Source organism: Lactuca virosa, chromosome 1, assembly GCF_052849685.1.
Source record: "Lactuca virosa cultivar CGN04683 chromosome 1, Lactuca_virosa_CGN04683_v6, whole genome shotgun sequence".
NCBI classification, from domain to species: Eukaryota; Viridiplantae; Streptophyta; class Magnoliopsida; order Asterales; family Asteraceae; genus Lactuca; species Lactuca virosa.
In genome coordinates this window covers 160,933,534-160,953,711 of record NC_136426.1, presented here as the reverse complement: position 1 = coordinate 160,953,711, position 20,178 = coordinate 160,933,534, and the positions used below count along the sequence as shown (strand labels likewise).

The following is a 20,178-nucleotide window of genomic DNA, read 5'->3' as shown; positions in this document are numbered from 1 at the left end:
ACTAGTACCTCTCATCGTCGTCGTGCTCCTCCTTGGCTCTGCATCCCCGACTCAATAATCAAGTAAGCCAAGTCTACTCTTTTTCCTTTTTTGTTTTCTTAGCTTCAATAATAGTAGTTTAGTACTGATTTCATTTATTTTCTTATTCAAATAAATCATTATTCTATTATAGATTCTTGTTTCAGTACTGATTATTTTTGTAGTACCGATTATATATCTCTGCAAAAGAGACGTACTGATTTTTTTTCTTAGCTTCAATAATCAATATTGATGTTGTCTCTTAGCTTCAATAATCATTGTTTTACACTTACTCTGCATCTTCGTTTCTTTTTTCTCTTTTTATCTTCATTCACTTTGACTCAGTGGGATCTATGAGATCAATACTGATCTCACTTTTCTTTCTTATTCAAATGTTGGAATACTTGTTGCATTATCGAATATTGTCTAATGTGTATGAAATCGTTATAGATTATGAAAGCAATATCGATTTCCCTTTTCTTTATTATTAATTTATGGCTTTTTAATGTTGTTTTATAGATTTGCATATGTATTCAATCATACCTATTAATGTTTCATCAGCTCCAAACTCGCAACATGAGAATGATGGTTTGGTAAATGACAGAAACACCCATTCTACTAATAATGAACTAAATGTAAATGAAGAAAAGTCCCATTTTGAAAGGAAGAAAGGAGCAAAGACTTCTCCGGTATGGGACTATTTTACTGAAGTTAAGATGCCTGATGGGACCAAGAAAGCATAATGCAGATTTTGTAAAAGTAGACTCACCATATTATCAAGCTCGAGTACTAGTCATTTGAAATAACACTTGAAGACATGTGGCCCAAAAGCAGCTCATGACTTGAAACAACAATACATCCCTTTGCAAGTAGTTTATTCAATATGTAATTAAGAAAAACATGTCAATCTCGCCCTTACTTATGGAAAGTTTGATATGATGAAAATGAGAGAGTCTGTTGCACATTGGATACATATGCATGATTATTCTTTCACAATTGTTTAGGAAGAAGGATATAACATGATGCAAAAGCATGGAATTCTTGAATGGGAAACTATCTCATGTGTTTCCATTAAAAAAGACTGTGAAAAATTCTTGCGATAGAAAAGAACATGATGAAGAATTTATTAAAGTCTATTTCGAAGATTAGTGTGACCGTAGATATGTGGAAATCTACCAAGCAGAAGATCGGGTATATGGTTCTTACATGCTATTTTGTTAATTCTAATTCGTAATTACAAAAATGTGTTCTTAACTTTATTCACTTACCTCCTCCTCATCGTAGGCTTGAGATCGCTGACAATATTTACAAGTGTTTTGGGGATTGGAGCATCGAGAATAAGGTGTTCACTATTTTTTTCAATAGTGCCTCAAATAACGATTCGGCTATTAGGATCCTAAGTGAAACTTTTTTAAGGGTTAAAAATTTGTCTTGTGGAGGAAAGTTGTTTCATGTACGTTGTTGTGAACACATCTTGAATCTTATGGTTCAAGATGGACTTTCTAGAGTTAGCTATATTATTGAGGATATTCACGAAACTGTCATGTTTATCAATCAAATTGAAGGGAGATTTAATTTGTTTACAGAGATTGTGCAACAATTGTAATTGCCACATAGAAAACTTATTTTTTGAATGCAAGACAAGATGGAATTCAACATATCAAATGTTGTCAGCAACAATCAAATTTAAAGAGGTGTTTCCAATGTACAAAGAAAGAGAGCTACGCTATATTTGTTGTCCCAACAGTGACAATTGGTTGAAGGTGGAAAAGGTATGTGAAATCCTAGAAGTTTCTGACTCTGCAACTAATATCATCTCTGGGAGTGAGTATCCTACTTCAAACTTATTTCTTAATGAAGTTTTTAACATCAAAGTTTTGTTGGATAAGAAGTTCCAAGATCCTAATGAAGATGAGTTTGTTCATGACTTGGTTGAGTGCATGAAACAAAACTTTTATAAATATTAGGGAGATTGCAACTTGATGATGTCTGTTGGTGCTATTTTAGATCTTAGGTGCAAAATGAAAGTTACTAAGTTTTAAATTCCTAGGATGTATCCCGCAGATGAAGCTCGTGAAAATATAGACAAAGTGAAAAAAAAAGCTTTATATGAATTGTATAAAAAAATATACATATTAGTATTACTCTAGTAGTGGTGAAGGAAATGGTGAAAGTGTTGGTTTAAGAGGAAACAATGTGACAATTCAAGCCTCTTCTTCCAGGTGGTCTGAGTTTGCTCAATTTGTATGAACAGTTGAAAATATACAACCACAAAAATCTGAGTTAGATAATTATCTTGAAGAGCGTTGTTACATTTGTGAAGAGAATCCAATACCATTTGACGCTTTACAATGGTAGTTGTCAAATTCGTTAAAGTATCATATATTGTCACACATGGCTCGTGATATACTTGCAATTCCTATCACCACTGTTGCATTAGAAGCTACTTTTAGTGCGGGTAGTAGAGTTATTGACACATATAGAGCATCATTAGCTACCGAAACTGTAGAAGTCTTACTTTGTGGTGGAGATTGGTGTCAAAACCTCTATCGTTTGAAAAGAATGAAAAAGGCATGACTATTTGTTTCTCATCACCTTTAACGTCTTTTTCTAATTTTAGTTATATTTATTGTTCTTCTATTTATACATTTCAGAAAGAGAAGCAATAAATGGCGATCAATATTCTCATTCCATGATAAGTAAGTTTATTTAAAATGTTGAAAGTTGTTATCGTTTTTTTTGGCTGTTTTTTGGCTGTTTTCTTTTTTGCAGTTTTTTTGTTTTTTCTATTTTTTCTTTTTGCAGTTTTTTTCCCCGTTTTAAACTTTTTCTGGCAATTTTTTGCTGTTTTTTTTTTATTTTGGAGTTGTTTTTAGGTTACATAATTGTTAAATAGTTATTGTTTGTTGTTATTTCAACAGGTAGAAGAGACTAAGTTGTTTTGGTGTTGAGTTTGTCCATTTTTTATGTCTTAAAAGTTGTTTTGCATGGAAAAATGTTTGTTTTTTATGTTTTGAAAGTATGCAAAAATGAGATAGATGCCTGAATGGTTGATGCTATTTTGCATTGAAGAATGTTTATTTTTGGTATTTTGGAAGTATGTAAAAGTTATGACATATATGGACTATGGAAGATGTTATATTGATATTAGGCGGTTAATTGTGATTTTTTTTGGTAGTTTGAACATCTATATATGGAATAGTTTAATATTTCTTACTCAATTTACTGATTTAAAAAAAAATTAGTTGAGCCGAGCCGAGCCAAGCTCGAGACTATTGAGTATTTCACGAACCCGAGCTCAAGCTTAAAATCAAGGCTCGAGTCGAGTTCAAGACGAGCTTCGAGCTCGATTATTTTAGTCGAGTTGAGCTTCGAGCTTTCTAGTACTCGATTTGGCTCAGATCGTTTACACCCCTACTCATGACCAACCTCCATAATCCCTAAACCCTAAAATTGAACCCTAGTGTGTGAAGGAGAGTTTTGAATCTTGGAAAGTGATTCTTATGTGCTTGGTGTTAGAAGGAAAGTCTTTCAAGTGAAGGTGGTGCATTCAAGCTTGTAGATCCATAAACTTCACCTTCTTGTGCACCTTTTCAAGGTATAAAGTTTGAATCTTGGAGCTTGACTTAATAGATTTTGCTTAGTCTTGTATTTTGGTTCTTTTGTCCAAAAGCTTGGATCTTTGTGAGTATGGAGTACTCCAGGGCTATTAAGTTGTCCTTTCAGACATTCTAAGGTGTCTTGAGTCATAAAAATGCTACCTTTGTCACTTCTTTTCTTTCTTGAAAGAGTTGTGGGGGTTCTTATGAAGTAAAAGTCATGGGTTTTGAGTTGTAACTCCTTCTAGCCATGCAAAGGCTTAAAGTCAAAGACTTTATGGATTAAGACATTCTTTAGTGGTCATATTAGTGTTTAGAATTGATGTCTTTATGGATTAAGACGTTTGCATGAAGGATGTGAAAACAACATGTGTACGATGCGCGTACGTTTGGCTACGCCCCACGTAGCCTTATGCGAGTCTGTTTCTGGTGATGCACTCTACGTCCAACGTAGATCTGAGTACGCTGAGCATACTAACCCCAAGTTGAGTTTTTTTTTACTTCTGTGAATTTTGACTAACTGGGTATTAAGTGAATGAGAGGGGTTTGTGAGGGGTAAAATGGTCTTTTACCCTAAGTGTGTACTAGACTTGTTTTGGGCTTAGTAGTGTATGTGAAAATACCCTAATTATTAATTAAGGTTAATTGGTGTATTTAATTAGGCGGAGTCTAGTTCCGGCATTTTGGGTGTGAGTTGTATCAGTCATTAGTACCAGGTGAGTCTCCTCACTTCTTCTTACCTGTGTGGTAGAATAGTTGTATATATGTGATAACCAGTTAGGTGCAGATGTTATTATTGTGTTTGTGTTGTTTATATATGATTAAGACTTCGTGTAGTCTCCAGGGTTACTGATAACCCACAGGGCATGCTGTTTGTCTATTGAGTCTTCGACTAGTCTCCAGGGTATTTTATAACCCATAACTGTTTTATGTGTTGTGCTATATGGGATATCTTGGGGAACTCACTAAGCTTTGTGATTCCAATTGTTGATTAAATGTGTTTCAGGTCCTTCTAAGGATCGCGGTAAGGCGAAAACTTTATTGTACACATTCGCCAGAAGAATTTGTTATTGGATATTTTGAGACATTATGATATTTTAATGTGGAATTGTATTTGACATTATGAATTTTCTTCGGATAGTTTTTTATGAAAACTGTTTTTTGTGGATTTAAAATTGAAAAATTTAGGTTGAAAAATTTGATGTTACAATTGGTATCAAAGCCCTGGGTTGAGGGATTTGGATGAACCATAGGGGAATTCCAAAATCAAACTAAGGGTCTGAGGATTTTTATAAAAACAATTCATAAGAAACGAAGAATTCCAAAGGTGAAAAACTCGGTGAAGCAGTGTTTACAATTAGCTAGAGCTCGAGCGATGGTTTCCCAAAATATATTTATTTTTATGAGTAGTGTAGAGCTGATATCCTATGAACTGATACAACTGCATGCTAGTCGTAGGCTAAGGGACCTACATGAAAAGTGTGATAGGGTTGCATAAATTGTTATGCCTTTAGCCTAGGAGGTTACTTTATAAGATTGAATCTATCATTACTATTTGCTTAGTGTATGCTTCATAATTGTACATAGTTAGGGTTTTATAGCCTTAGAATGCTTAATTTAGCCTTTCTTCCTATTCTTTGTTTGGTTGTCGACTTGAGTTAGAATCATTTATTCGACTGTCTATCGAGTCTTGTATTGTGTACGATTGGCATGCACGAAGCAAATGGTGAGGATAGCGGAGATCTTGTGAGGCGGAGCGATGCTAGGGAGCAGTCTAGAATGAATACCTAGATGCTTAGTAGTGGTTCTGAGGAACCAGCAGGGCGACTGTATAGCTGATCTTGAGGAATAGAGCTCTTGTGACTTAGGGTTTTGAGAGGACGACTTGGGACGAGTACGGGTTGGTGTGGAATGTAGTATTGGGCCCGTACTACGAAAATCACTAGATCCGTATGTGGCTCAAGAAGGAATCTTAAGGAATTTAGGAACTTGTAGGAGTGTTTGAGCGTTTTTGCATGTGCTTTAGCCTGATTCTAATGGTTTTCTTATGTGTTTTAATATGGTGGTTACCCGAGGTTCAGGCTCCAGCGACCCAGATAGGCCAAGTGCCAGTGTGGATGAGATCCGTAGGATCGCTGCCGCTGAGGTAGCCGCAACAATCAAAGGAGCTATTATAGAGATATTTAGGTCTATTAAGACCACGTTGATTATGCCTTTGGATGAGTGGTATGTTGCCGTCACTGAGGTTGTTGATGTCACAGTCGCCGCAGCCGTTGCTGCTATGAGACCGTAAGGGGTGATTCGTTGTGGTACCGGGAGTTTAAAATTACGAAGACACCAGAGTTTGATGGGACCCAGGACCCGATTGCTGCAATGAGATGGATTTCTGATGTTGAGGGTTGTTTTTACACTTTCTCCTATCTATAGAATTTGAGGGTTCGATCTGCATTGAACCTGCTTCGCTTGGGCATGAAGGATTGGTGGAAATCCATGACAACTGATTATACTCTTGTAGTGCATTCTGCAGTGACATGGGAGAGATTTATTGAGATGTTCAAAGATGATTTCATACCAATGACTGAGAGAGAGAGAGAGAGAGAGAGGTTGGCCCATGAGTTCCTGTCTCTCAAGCAGAAGATAGAGACGGTGACTGAGATCACCAGGATCTTTCATGAGAGAACCTTGTTTTGCCCTGAGCACATGTTGACTGAATCGTCACGTGTGAGTCGTTATCTGAGTATTTTGAGGAGGGATATCCGTGAGTTCGTGACGAACACCTCGTATCGGAAATTGGCTGAACTGCAGACCGATGCCAGGAGGAGAGTGATCGAGCTGGAGACCCATGTGGGATAGGATAGGAAGATTCAGCCGAGAGATAGGATACCAGTGCAGTTGCAGATGGAAACTAAGTGGCGCAAGCCTGCGGACTCGAGAGATGGAGGCCAGAAGGGCCGCACTTGCAGCTAATGGGGCAAGGGACATGAGGGACCCTATCGGTCGGGGACTATTTGCTACATGTGTGGCAAGGAAGGGCATATGGCTAAGGATGTCCCCAAGGGATTTCGGGTTTGCTTCAATTACAACCAGACAGGTCATTTGAGACTCGAGTTTCCATAACTTACATCTAGGATGGTATAGATTCCGGCCCCTGCGACCCTGCGTATTACTGATGGTTGGCAGAGGAAGACCGAGGCTCTGAGGGATCGACGGAGAGCATTTCAATTGACATTAGAGGAGGCCAGAGCAGCTCCAGGTGTCGTGGCTGGTATGTATTCTTTATTTATTTCTGCTAATTTGTTTATGTTTCTTATGATATTGTTTATGTTAGATACTTTCCTTATGAATTTTGTACATGCACTTGTTCTGTTAGACTCAGCTGCAAATCGGTCTTTTTTGTTGTCATCTTTTTGTCGTGGTTTTAGTTTTGCATGGGAGGCCTTGAACAGGCCATTGAGAGTCTCTATACCTGATGAGCATCCGGTCTCCTCTCTTGGCATCTATCGGGGTTGTGTACTAGAGGTTTTTGGTATTGGATATCTAATAGATCTTATCCATATTGCGATTGGAGATGTCTATGTTATCATGGGTATGGATTGGTTGAGCCAGTTTGGGGCTCCGATTGACTGTGAGCGGTAGTTGGTGACGGTTCGAGATCCTAGTGGGGGAGTACTGACCATCTACAACGAGGGTACTAGGTCAGGATCATCTTTCTGTTCTGCCGCCAGGGCGAGGCAGAGTTTACAACATGGATGTATGGGTTATCTGGCATATGTAGTGGATACACGGGTTGATGAGAAGAGATCGGTTTTTGTTTCTAATGTTCCTGTTGTGCGTGACTTTCCTGATGTTTTTCTAGAAAAGTTGTCGGGTGTGCCTCCTAAGAGGCAAGTGGAGTTCTGGATCGATCAGATCCCTGGTGCGGCGCCAATTGCCAAGGCATCATATCGTCTTGCACGTCCTGAGATGCAGGAGTTATATACTCAGCTTAAGGAGCTGTTAGGAAAGGAGTTTATTCGACCGACCAGTTTTCTGTGGGGAGCACTAATCCTTTTTTTCAAAAATAAGGTGTTTGATTAGGTTTCTAAGCCCATAACTATAATTAGTATATACATGAATTGATAGTAGCACAGTCCTTTTGGGTTGCCCTCATAACTAGCAACTAGACAGGATGACTTTTGGAGAGAGGTTGAATTTATTATTTGATTAATAAATTGAAATACATGATTTGTTAATATATTATGAGAATAATATATTAATTAGAAATAGCAATATTTAATTAATATTTAATCAGAAATTAATTGAAATTAATTTTTGGGATTAAAGGAATTAATTAAAAGTATAGTGGCTAAAGTGCAATTGTTCAATAGTTGAACACGAGGCATTCTAGAACCATTCTAGAGTCTTGGACATTTTCCCATGGTTTTAGAGGATCTAGAATATCTAGAATATCCAGAATTATCCTTGGAGGATAATTAGGAAACCAGATAAATACCAAAAGTAAGATAATGTTATTTTATTGTTGTGGGACTTATCTAGGATTTCAGGGTACACTATATAAAGTCCCCTAAGCCTCATATTTTTGTCCAAGCATTCTTAGAGAAGTTATGACCAAAATTCCTAGCACTCTTCTCCTCTCTCCTCCTTCATCCTCTTTCTAGTGTTGGGTGTGAACCATTAGAGGCACAACAGTTGTGCTTGCTCTCAAAACTTCAACAACACTAAGGATTTGCATGGTTATTACTATATAACAATTAAGGTTTATTTTCCTAAACTTATTAGTGATTTCGAAATTATAAAACTAGTATTAGGGTTTCCCAATTGATGTTCAAATGTTGTATGTTCAATTAAAGAAAACATAGATCGGGAAATTAGGGTTGCATGCACACATATGTTTTTGTTTGTTATGCTCAAAACCCATCAGTGGTATCAGAGCCTTGGCTTGTTTTTTATTGAATTGATTACAATTGTTGAATTTAATCAATTATGGTTTATGGCAATTAAACCCTTTTGGACTTAGGGATTTTCAAAATTAGGGTTTCTTGAGCCCTAAGTTTCGAAAATTAGGAAAGGGTTTTAAACCTTTCCTTTGGCCTACAATTTCGAAATTAGGGTTTCCATAACCCTCAAGAATTTCAAAAATGGAAAGGATTGAAATCCTTGCCTTCCTCCCCAAGATAAGCATTTTTCGAAAATTAGGGTTTTTGGTAGGGTTATCTTATTTTTGGTAATTATCTCCTTATTTGATTAATTGGATAATTATAAAATTTGTTTTATCCCTCCCATATTTTCGAAAATTAGGGAGAGAGGATTAGGATTAAAATATCTTCATTAATTTAATTGGATAATCATCAATTGATTTAATAATTTAATTAAATGTTTAATTGATAAGATAATTATTAAATCATTTGTTTTTAATTTTTGACTTTAAATTAAAATTCTTTATATCGAAATTTAAATTTAAAATTTAAAAACCCTAGTATTTTGAAAGGTTTAAAATACATCCTTATGGATCTTATTATTAATTTAATTAATTGATTAATTAAAAGATAATCAATAAATTCATAAAATGGTTTAAATTTAAATAAATTAAAAGTTTAGTTTATTAAAGGATTAAACCCGTGGAATTTTAAAATGTTTTAAAATACACCTTATACTATATGTAAAATTAAGTGTTTAATTTTTACTATATGTATAAGATAAGTAAGTCAAACCGCTAGTACGTGTCATTCACGAAGCTGAACTATAAGGGGGTATAAGGAAACTGCCTATAAAATGGCAGTTGAATGGGTGTCCACTCTCACCTACCGCTTCCTTGATTGAGGGTCGTTAGCCGAATAGGTTTGATAAGACATAACATCATTAAAAGTATAATGATAAAAAGTAACTAAACTATTCTCTAAAATCTCACTCTTAGTTACTTTAGAAAAAATGTGAATTTGATGCTAATCCATGAAATTGTTGATTACACTTTATAAGTCGTTAGTGGAGCGCATGTGGCTAACCGACACACTAATATGGAACTAATAAAAGGTGGTAATGGGTGTCTCAAAAATTATCATTGATTAATGGAGCATGTGTGATTAACCGACACATTAAAACAAGATGATAAATGACATCGAGAGTACCAAGCTAATTTGCATGGTTATTCACATCTTCTTTGTGATCCGTGGCATCGCAGTCACAAAAGTGAGAGCATAATCAAGATTAAACATACCATTGATTAGATTCAATGAATCTCAAATGATCTAGGAGTTTCATAAGATTGAAATTGGTAAATGCTTTACCTACCTAAAATAGATTCGAATTTGATTACGGCATCCCTCTTCAAAGTTCAAATCAAAAATATGGATCCTAGCCTTAATTTAAATTCATGCATTAATAATTAAGGGTTAAAATCAACTAACTTGAATTGTCCTATTAAATATGTCAAGTTCTAACAACAATAGTCTTCCTCGTTCTTTGCGAAGTGGTTTTCCTCTTCTTTCTGAAGATGATATTCCATATTATGGTCAAGGTGAAAGTATGTTCCCTTCTTTTAGAAATTGTGGAAATGGAGGTCATGCTTATTCAATTATTCTTCCTCCTCCTCCTCCAGTGACTCTCCCCAAGTCATGTTTCCTTCAAGCTGAAAAATACAAAGTCACAGAAGCCCTGTTGGCATGCAAACATCAAGATGGAAAGTCTGTGTGTGCACATGTTCTAAATTTGAAATCGTACATTGACAGATTGGGAATGTTGGGTGTCATTTTCCCAAGGGAGCTAGCCATTGAATTGGTTCTACTTTCGCTTCTTGAGTCATATTGTCAGTTCATTAAAGACTACTGTATGACTAACCATGATGTGAACCTAATTTATCTAACACATATGTTGATTGTTGTTGAAGAAGAAATACTCAAGAGCACAAGTGAAGCAAAAGTGTTTGAAGGATCCACCTCCCAAATGGACATTGACAATGGAAACAATGGTAGTACAGAAAAGGTTTCTCTTCCCAATGGAAAGGGATTGGCCAAGGTTAAACCGTTTGACCATATGGTAAAGAGAAAGGCTAGTTCTGAGATAGTACCATGTGCTAATCTTAAAAGTTCCATATGTTTCTATTGCCAATTGGGAGAGCATTAGTTGCGAAGCAGCCCTGACTACCTGATGTGACAAAGAACATGGTTTGGAATGCGGAATTAAAGCTTGCACAATTAAACATGGTGATTTGGGAGTTCAAGAGATGTATTGAATATCTATTGTGTTACCAAAAAGGGACATAGATCTACATCTACATAAATAACACACACTCACACACTCAAACTTTACACCTCTCAAGTACACCTCTACAAGTGGACAAACCCACCTTATATAGAGGTGTTTACATGTCTCTCTCTCACTCTCTAATACTCATTAGTCAAAAGGCTAATGCACCACATGCAAGTGGGTCTACACAAGTCAACCCATACAAAGTCATACATGAAGAACTTTGCACCCCAACATTCTCCCCCTCAAAGTTAGGAATGGATGACCCACTTCAAATCTTCCAAAATCGAGCATCTACGCGGTTCGAGCCTCAAAGGTGACACATGTCGAAACGAACTTCAATCTTCAATTCTTCCATGATTCTTCAATTTGGGCTCTAGGATGTGAGACCATACAAACCGAGCAGCAACGAATGATTAACTTCAAATAATCACCCAAAAGTTGCGCATAAAAACACATCCCAAAAATCTTCAATAAAACCAAACCCATTTCGAAAATAAATCATTTTCGAACTTCCAATTGCATCATTCCGTAAGCTTCAAAACTTCAAGATCACTTCGGTCTTCAAATCCGCGTAATATGAAAAATTCAAGTTCGAATTTCCATATAAAACTTCTCCCCCTTTTTATAATCGAAAATTGATTATAAAACTCCCAAGGAAAAAGAACGTGCTCTATTCGGAGTTTTTCGTGTCAAAACTCCCCCTTAACATGTGGCATAAACTTTGTGCTTCAATCCGAAAAATCCAAAAAATCTTCAATTTTTAGCTTCGTTCACGGATCGCCTTTGACAAAATTTCTCAAAAATGGGTAGAAATTGTCAATTTCAAAATTCTGTAGTGACCCGGTGCGCCTAAAACAGCCAAATATGCAAAACTCTCCCCCTTTTCCAAAGCTGGGTAGAAAGCGTCAATTTGCACAAACTGCAGGGGCTTAAAATGCATTTTTTTCAATTTTCAGCAAAAACAGTCCTTTTTCGAATTTGGGTATGAACCGCCAAACATTCGAAGCCTCAGGGACTATTTTCGAAAATTCTGCCATTGTGCACCAAACATACGACCTTTTGATCAAACATTCGAAATTTCAGAAAAATTTCAAAGTTGGGTGAAAAGTGTCAAATATTCGAAACTTGAGTGAATTGATGAGGTTTGCCAAACATTCGAAATTTCAGGGGCTGAATTCGAAAATTTTGCTTTTTGATCAAAATGTTCGAAGCCTTTTGCAAAACATTCGAAGCCTTTTCCCAATTGACAACCATTCGAAATTTCAGGGGTGATTTTCGAAAATTTTACTTTTTGAGCCAATCATGCGAAAATTTGATCGATCATACCAAGCCTTTCCCTAACATTCGAAGTTGGACCACTTGTGTCACTTTGTTAAAAGAGCAGGAACCAAAATTATAACTGTTAGTTTTCTTCTCCAATTCACCAATTCACGTGACGCTTCGTACGAAAATCTCATGTACCAAACACACAAAAAAATTTCACCCAAACGCACGAATATTTTCCTTCTCTCCTCTTCGTAAGAAATTCTCAGGTACCAAACACACATCGTCTTTCCAAATTTTTTTTTTTTTTTTTTTCAAACACACGAAATTTTTTCCAACCAAACGTACGAATTCGAAGCATACGAAGCCTACTGAATGAACAGTAACCTCTGAATAGCTCTGAATCAACTTTGTTCACTTCGTACATTCAACCCAAAAAAAATTCTTCGTCCTTACAGTTCTTCCCCAAATCATCAATCCAAAACACAAGAACCCTTCGTACATTCACCCATCTATTCCCTTCGAATCTTATTCACCAAATCACAGTCGATCATTTTTCGTTCGTTTTTCAGTTCAACCCAAACATCCAAAAACTCGTCGACATCCAAAAATCACCACAAAACGAAAAAAAATTTCGTTCGTTCTATCATCACCCATCGACTCCAAATGTTCGAACAATACTTCCCAATTCCAAAATCGACTGTAAACCAAAACATCAAACATCCAATAAATTCGAACAATCCTAAAATCAAATTTTCGCACATCGATTCCAAATATCAATTCGTCGTACATCGATCCTTTAGGATTGACCTTCCCAGTTTGTTCTTCAAACACTTAAACCCATCTATCGACCATCGTTACTTCAAGATCGATCCATCCATTCACTTTTTCATCACAAATCATCAAACTCAAACCCAAAACGAACGAAATTGAAATCCAGACTTCAAACATCGACTTTTACAGTTATTCGTTCCCACAGTCTTTAACCTTCGTTTAAAATCGATCCTTGTATACAAACCCAAAAACCAATCGATCCTCAATACTCAACTCCAAACATTCGATCATTCGTTCCCAATTTTGACTTTTTGGCAGTTGACACCCAAAATCGATTATCGACAAACACCAAAATCCTTTTTCTCAAATCGATTTTTGGATTAAACTCACTAATTCAACAGATTCACCCTGTTCGTTCATCAGTTCTTGAAACATCTCGACTGATAAACTCAATAACCAAAATCGATATCGATCCAAATCAACAATTTCCGAGTTCAATCAAAATCTTCAAACCAAGAGTCATTAACTTGTCGATCTGATTTAACGAATAACTTGATCATTATCGGTTTTTGTATTCAAACATATCGATTCACAAGTTTATCACAAAGATCGAAACTCATCGATTATAAGAACTGATAAAATGAAAACGAAAATCAAGAACAAGATTAACAGTAATGTTGATTGCGACTTCCGAGTTTCAAATATATGTTGACAAACATATACACATCAACAGATTTTGATGAATAAATGGGATCGATTATGAGAACTGTATCGGATCTATTCATTTGGGCTTAAAACAAGATTGATGAGCAGTAACAAGTTGAATTTTGGGCTTAAGGCTTTCAATCGTGAATAGTAGTTGATTGTTTTTGGGCTAGTTTTTGATTCAAGTAAACAATTACCACAAAAAGAAAAGAAATTTTATGAACAGTGAATTTCGAATTTGAGAATGATTTTAGAAATTTTGATCTAAGCAAAAATTAATTGGATCAAACAAAGGAATTGAAACGAATTAGATCCAATGAATCAAAACGATCAACAATTTAAAAATGCAACGCACGATTCAAATATTACGAGAGATCATAGAGAGAGACTCACCAAAATTGATCAAATTGCGACAATATTAGCCAAACCCAGAATCGTTCTTCAAAAATCACCTTGATCTTGAAGACCCGCTCTGATACCAATTGATGTGACAAAGAACATGGTTTGGCATGCGGAATTAAAGCTTGCACAATTAAACATGGTGATTTGGGTGTTCAAGAGATGTATTGAATATCTATTGTGTTACCAAAAAGGGACATAGATCTACATCTACATAAATAACACACACTCACACACTCAAACTTTACATCTCTCAAGCACACCTCTACAAGTGGACAAACCCACCTTATATAGAGGTGTTTACATGTCTCTCTGTCACTCTCTAATACTCATTAGTCAAAAGGCTAATGCACCACATGCAAGTGGGTCTACACAAGTCAACCCATTACAAAGTCATACATGAAGAACTTTGCACCCCAACACGACCTGAACGATCTTAGAGATGGTAAAGTCAAATCGTATGACTCCACTTCAGGTACATCCATTATCTAATTCCATTATTTTAATAAGTTCCTATTCGTAGATTTTTAATGCATGATGTAATAATCACATTTTGATGTTTTGTAGGATCTAAGAGAAAGAAGGAAGCTTAATAAGAGTAAGTTGAATCGGATCGTGAGAGATGGATTTCTGTTGCATGGTTCGATAATCAGATCGTTGAGCTACTGCTTAGGAGTTATGATAGATTGCTTAGGAAATGTCTAGAAACATTGTATTTCATTTCTGCATTGTAAGGACAAGTTCCAATTTTTTAATTTATTTTTAATAAAAGTGAAATTTTGGTTGGTTTACTTTATACTTCCTTGCAATGGCATTTATGAAAGTATTTGTTACATTTCTATTATTCGCAATATTAATTGTGGATTTGATTCTTGTTATATCACTTGTGGTATTGTCATAATTAACCAAGTGAAAGAAATTCTCATCGCCCAAGTTTCAATTGGATATAAACTTGGAGTCATGCAATTTGATTTGCATGATGTATGAAAATCTTGATCGTTGGAAGATTATGACTAGTTTATTGATCACATGTTTATGTGAGTCAAAGTGAAGGACTAATGGATCTTGTACATATCAATATGGACTATTCATATCTACCACAAAGGATGAAAAACTTTATTCGTCATGATTTACTAATGTTTCAGTAAACATGGTTGTGTTTATAAGATTAAGCACAATTCTGATACTTTGAAAAGTTCAAAGAGTACGAGAACGAATAAGAAGAATCTATTAGGCAGGAAGATAAAAGTTTTTCCAATCTGAAAGGAGAGGAGATTGCTTTAGTATCGCGTTTTATGATCATCTTAATTATTGTGGAACTACTTCACAATTGACACTCAAAGAACATCTTAGTGCAATTGTTAGATTAAGAAGAGGAATCAGATATTGTTGAAATGGTTCAATCAAGAGATGAGTCATACTTCGTATCCAATCAAGTTTCAGAGTCATATTCTAATTACTACACATCATATCTTGAAGCTTATTTCATACTAAGTAGGTTTATAACACCTCATGAAATGTGAAGTAATAATGTTTTCTTACTCTAGCACATTTGGAATTGGATGTTATGATGTGTTTTCTTGTTAATAATCCACACTAACTTTTGAATATTTGTTTTTGCTCGCCAAGGAATGTTCTTTAAAAGAGAAACTCATATTTCAAGAAGTCAGTGGGAGTCTTATTGATATTGAAGAGTTCCAGGAGTCAATCAAGAATAAACCTTTTAGCTATCACTAGCACACGACCTGAGCTTGATAAACTATCATGTTAAGTTGACACATTCTTGTTTATGTGCATCTTCCTGTGGAGTTGGCAATTCTTATGAGTTCTATGGTTCTCATTTGATAGCAAAAGACAGAGCACGTTGGTCAGTGATAGTACATTGGTCAATGGAGGTGAGCTGCTTAAAGAACATGGAAGCGGTACTAGGCCCTTGTGCTACTAGAATTCAAGAGATTAAGAACAAGTAAAGTTCAATCCATGATAGCTAAATTAGAATTTGAATTTTTCATATACCTTGTCTTATGATTGTAGGTTGGAAATGATAGATTCACATGGATGGGAACACATACACCATAAAATCTAGGTGGCAAAAGGTTTCGCTATAATTCATGAAAATGATTATGAGGACACAATTTAGCTAGTAGATTTTAAAGATTTTATAAATATCATTATTGTTAGTGGTTGTGGTAATTGTATTCTCAAATTCACAATATGATTACGATATCCCTTTTCATAGTTCGAATTATGAGAAATGGCTAGGACCTGTTTGAACGTTCAGGACTTATAGCTATAAGTGCTGAAAGGGTTTAAACACACACATATGTTATATGATGAAGGTGTATAAGCTTGAGAAGTATAGATGAAGACTTATCGAAGCATCACGTATCAGAAATCTGCACTTAAGTAAGAAAGTCAAAGATAATTGATTCCTAGAAGTTCAGTCGATTTCTGGATACATGTCAATGCTAGTAGGAGCATAATTGTTGTGATATTGGGAGCATAGTTGTTATGCTAAGTGTTGCAAGTTGGCAATACTAATTGTAGGAAACAAAGATTTCAAATTTGAAAAATTGAAAAATTGCAAAGTTTGAGAATTTTTTCGCTACAGAAAGATTTAGGGGAGAGGGCACTCATACTTCTTTTCAAATATAAGAGTTTTGTTTGAAGTTTTTAATAAAAAGTTAGTCTTGGACATATATGAATATTGTGTTGAAATGGTTCAACATAGGAAATTCGATATATGGAAATATTATATCAAAAGACTGATCATATATCAGGCCTTTATGTAAGACATTATGTATCGAGTCCCATATGCTTCAGATATAGGATCATTTACATATGCTATATTACTCACTTGTTCTGATTTTTCCAAATGCCTTGCGTATTGAGAAGGCAAAAGGACTAGAACTTGGTGTGACTAAAGTTGTTAAACAACTGTCAAGAACACTCTGAGGTTTACTGAAGATTGGTTGCTTGTGGATAGTTGGAAGTATAGTATTTTTTGGAACGACCATAGTGACATGTTTTAGATTCGGATGATTCTTGATCAAAGTTGATGGTCATGTGGGAATAGGGAAATGTTTCCATAGTGGAAGTTGATTATTAAAATCTACATGTGAGTTAGAAACTTTAATTCAAGGAAGGTGTTGAAGTTGTGTACCTTGAATTTGAGACTTCGTTACCATGAAATTGTTTTAAGTAACAAAGTTTCAATGGAACATTTTTGTAATATCGTTGGCAAATACTCTATGACTTTGAAACCTCAACATCACAAAAGGATATTGCATGTAAGGTTGAACTCTAACACATTTAGTAGTAACAAGAATTTGAAATTGTGAAATGAGCATCGTTGGAATTGTGTCCAATCAATCTGTTCACAAAGGAAGGACCATAGAGAGACATATTAAGAATGTTTATAACATGGCATTACCGATGTTTAATTTATATTCAATAGTCGATTCAAGTGTTTAGTTGATTACTCGAAACATTATACAATGAATAAAGTCTAATTAATATGGTGATTAAATAATAAGATTTTCATTTATATTCAATAGTTTTGAGACCATAGTTAATTAGGTTATTATTGTTTTTCACTTTGCATGTTTTACTTCCCGAATAATAAGATTATTCAAAACTCCAAAATCAATCGTACTTTTGGAAGTAAGTAACAAATTAAGACTGTCGTGAACTAGATTGCAGATTGTCTATGAAGATTAGACAAAGCAATAGTTTTACTACAATGTTCATGAGTACTTGGAAAATGGGGATTTTGAGTATTAGATAAACCCACGCCCAGAGAATTACTTCATGGATTTTATCACGAATAATTTTGAGACAATAATATCTTATATTCGTGAAACGAAGATATATGAGTTGTTGTTTGCAATTCAATTTTGCATTGATAATACGTAAACGCATCAGTAACTTGATGTTATAAAACGTATTATTCTGCATGATTTGATGAGTGAATAGTGCAAGCAGATGATTCAAAGTTTATTCGTTCCTTTTTCCTAAACGGAAAAGTGATATTTGTGGGCCCCTCGATGATTTGATGTCGACATCTAAAGCGCTTGGCCAAGCCTAGAGTGAATTGATGTGTTTAATTAGTAGTCTGAATCAGTCATCATAAATCTAAAATCGAGAAAACAAAACTTGGTCATTGAGATTGATTATAATCCATGTCTCATGTCCATACGATATCCTGTAGAACGTAGGAATATTTGATCACTTATCTGACACGTAACTGACTTGGTCAGAGTTCGACAGCAGCTTTTGAGAGCTGCCAGAAGAGTTATGAAGACCAGCGATGCTCTGGGCTAGAGTTTCAGGCTGGAGATTTGGTGTTTCTGAAGGTATCACCCTACAAGGGCATTATCTGCTTTAGAAAGCGGGGCAAGCTGGGCGAAGTCTGATTCTAATGGGGGAGATTTGTAACACCCGTTATCAGGTAATTTTACTTTTAAGTCTTTTATGTTTTAAAGTTTGCATATACTGCCCTTACGTTGGGCGTACAAAGCGTACGTCGGGGGTAAGTCAACAAAGCTTTTGCACATTCAGATTCGAGTACACTCAGCGTACACATAGGTACGCCGGGCGTACTCACGTTTTCTCCAAACCCAAATCCTTTGGGCGTAACCACTATTTAAGAAACATAAACTCTCTTCGACTTCCTCATGATCAGCCTCAATATTCCCCAAAGCCTACAATCGAACCCTAGTGTGTGAATGAGAGTTTTGAAGCTTGGAAAGTGATTCTTATATGCTTGGTGTTAGAAAGAAGGTCTTTCAAGTGAAGGTGGTGCATTCAAGCTTGTAGATCCAGAAACTTCACCTTCTTGTGCACCTTTTTAATGTATAAAGTTTGAATCTTGGAGCTTGACTTAATAGATCTTGCTTATTTTTGGTCCTTTTGTCCTAAAGGTTGGATCTTTGTGAGTATGGAGTACTCCCAGAGCTATTATGTTGTCCTTTCAAACGTTCTAAGGTGTCTTGAGTCATAAAAATGCTAGCTTGTTCACTTCTTTTCCTTCTTGCAAGAGTTGTGGGGGTTCTTATGAAGTAAAAGCCATGGTTTTTGAGTTGTAACTCCTTCTAGACATGAAAAGGATTAAATTCATAGACTTTATGGTTTAAGATATTCTTTAGGGGCCAGATCTATGTTTGGAATGGACGTCTTTATGGATTATGACGTTTGCATGAAGGATGTAAGAACAACATGCATACGTTGCGTGTACGTTTGGCTACACCCCACGTAGCCTTATTCGATCCTGTTTCTAGTGAGGCGATCTACGCCCATCATAGAGCTAAGTACACCGAGCGCACTGACCTGAAGTTGACTTTTGTTGACTATTATGAATTCATATACTTTATCATGTCGGATCGAGATGTTTGTTTTACTTCCGGATTTTGCAAGAGGTTTCGCGAAGAATTGGGCACCCGGTTGCATTTCAGTACCACCTATCATCCGCAAACCGATGGGCAGAGCGAGTGGACTATTCAGACGCTCGAGGATATGTTGTGTTCCTTAATCATTGATTTTGGTGGGATCTAGGACTCCTAACTTCCTTTGGCTGAGTTTCCTTACAACAACAGCCATCATGCCAGCATTGGTATGTCTCCTTTCGAGCTTTTGTATGGGAGGATGTGTCAGACTCCTATTTGTTGGGGCGAGGTCGGACAGAGAGTCATGGGGAGCACTGAGGTAGTGCTCAAGACGACCAAGCTTATTCAGCAAGTCAGGCAGAGGTTGCTGATGGCCGAGAGCTGCCAGAAGAGTTATAAAGACCAGCGATGCTCTGGGCTAGAGTTTCAGGTTGGAGATTTGGTGCTTCTGAAGGTATCACCCTGGAAGGGCATTATCTGCTTTAGAAAGCGGGGCAAGTTGGGCCCCAATTTTATCAGCCCTTTCAGAGTGTTAGCCCGTGTGGACAAGGTGGCTTACTGGCTGGAGCTACCTGAGGAGTTGAATCAGATTCATGATACCTTCCATGTTTTCTAGTTGAGGAAGTGTATAGTTGATGAGACGGTTGTGATTCCTGTGGAGAACATTCAGGTCGATGGTCGCCTGAATTACATTGAGAGGCCGGTGTCGATTCTGGATAAGAAGGTGAAAACCCTAAGCAACAAGGTACTAAGCCTGGTCAAGGTTTATTGGCAACACCTGAGGGGCTAGG

General features: G+C 36.2%; 1 pseudogene; it reads left to right on the top strand.

Moving 5' to 3' along the window:
* The first annotated feature begins 1,180 nt into the window (after positions 1-1,180).
* Positions 1,181-2,943, top strand: LOC145123076 (zinc finger BED domain-containing protein RICESLEEPER 2-like; annotated as a pseudogene).
* Positions 2,944-20,178: the final 17,235 nt, after the last annotated feature.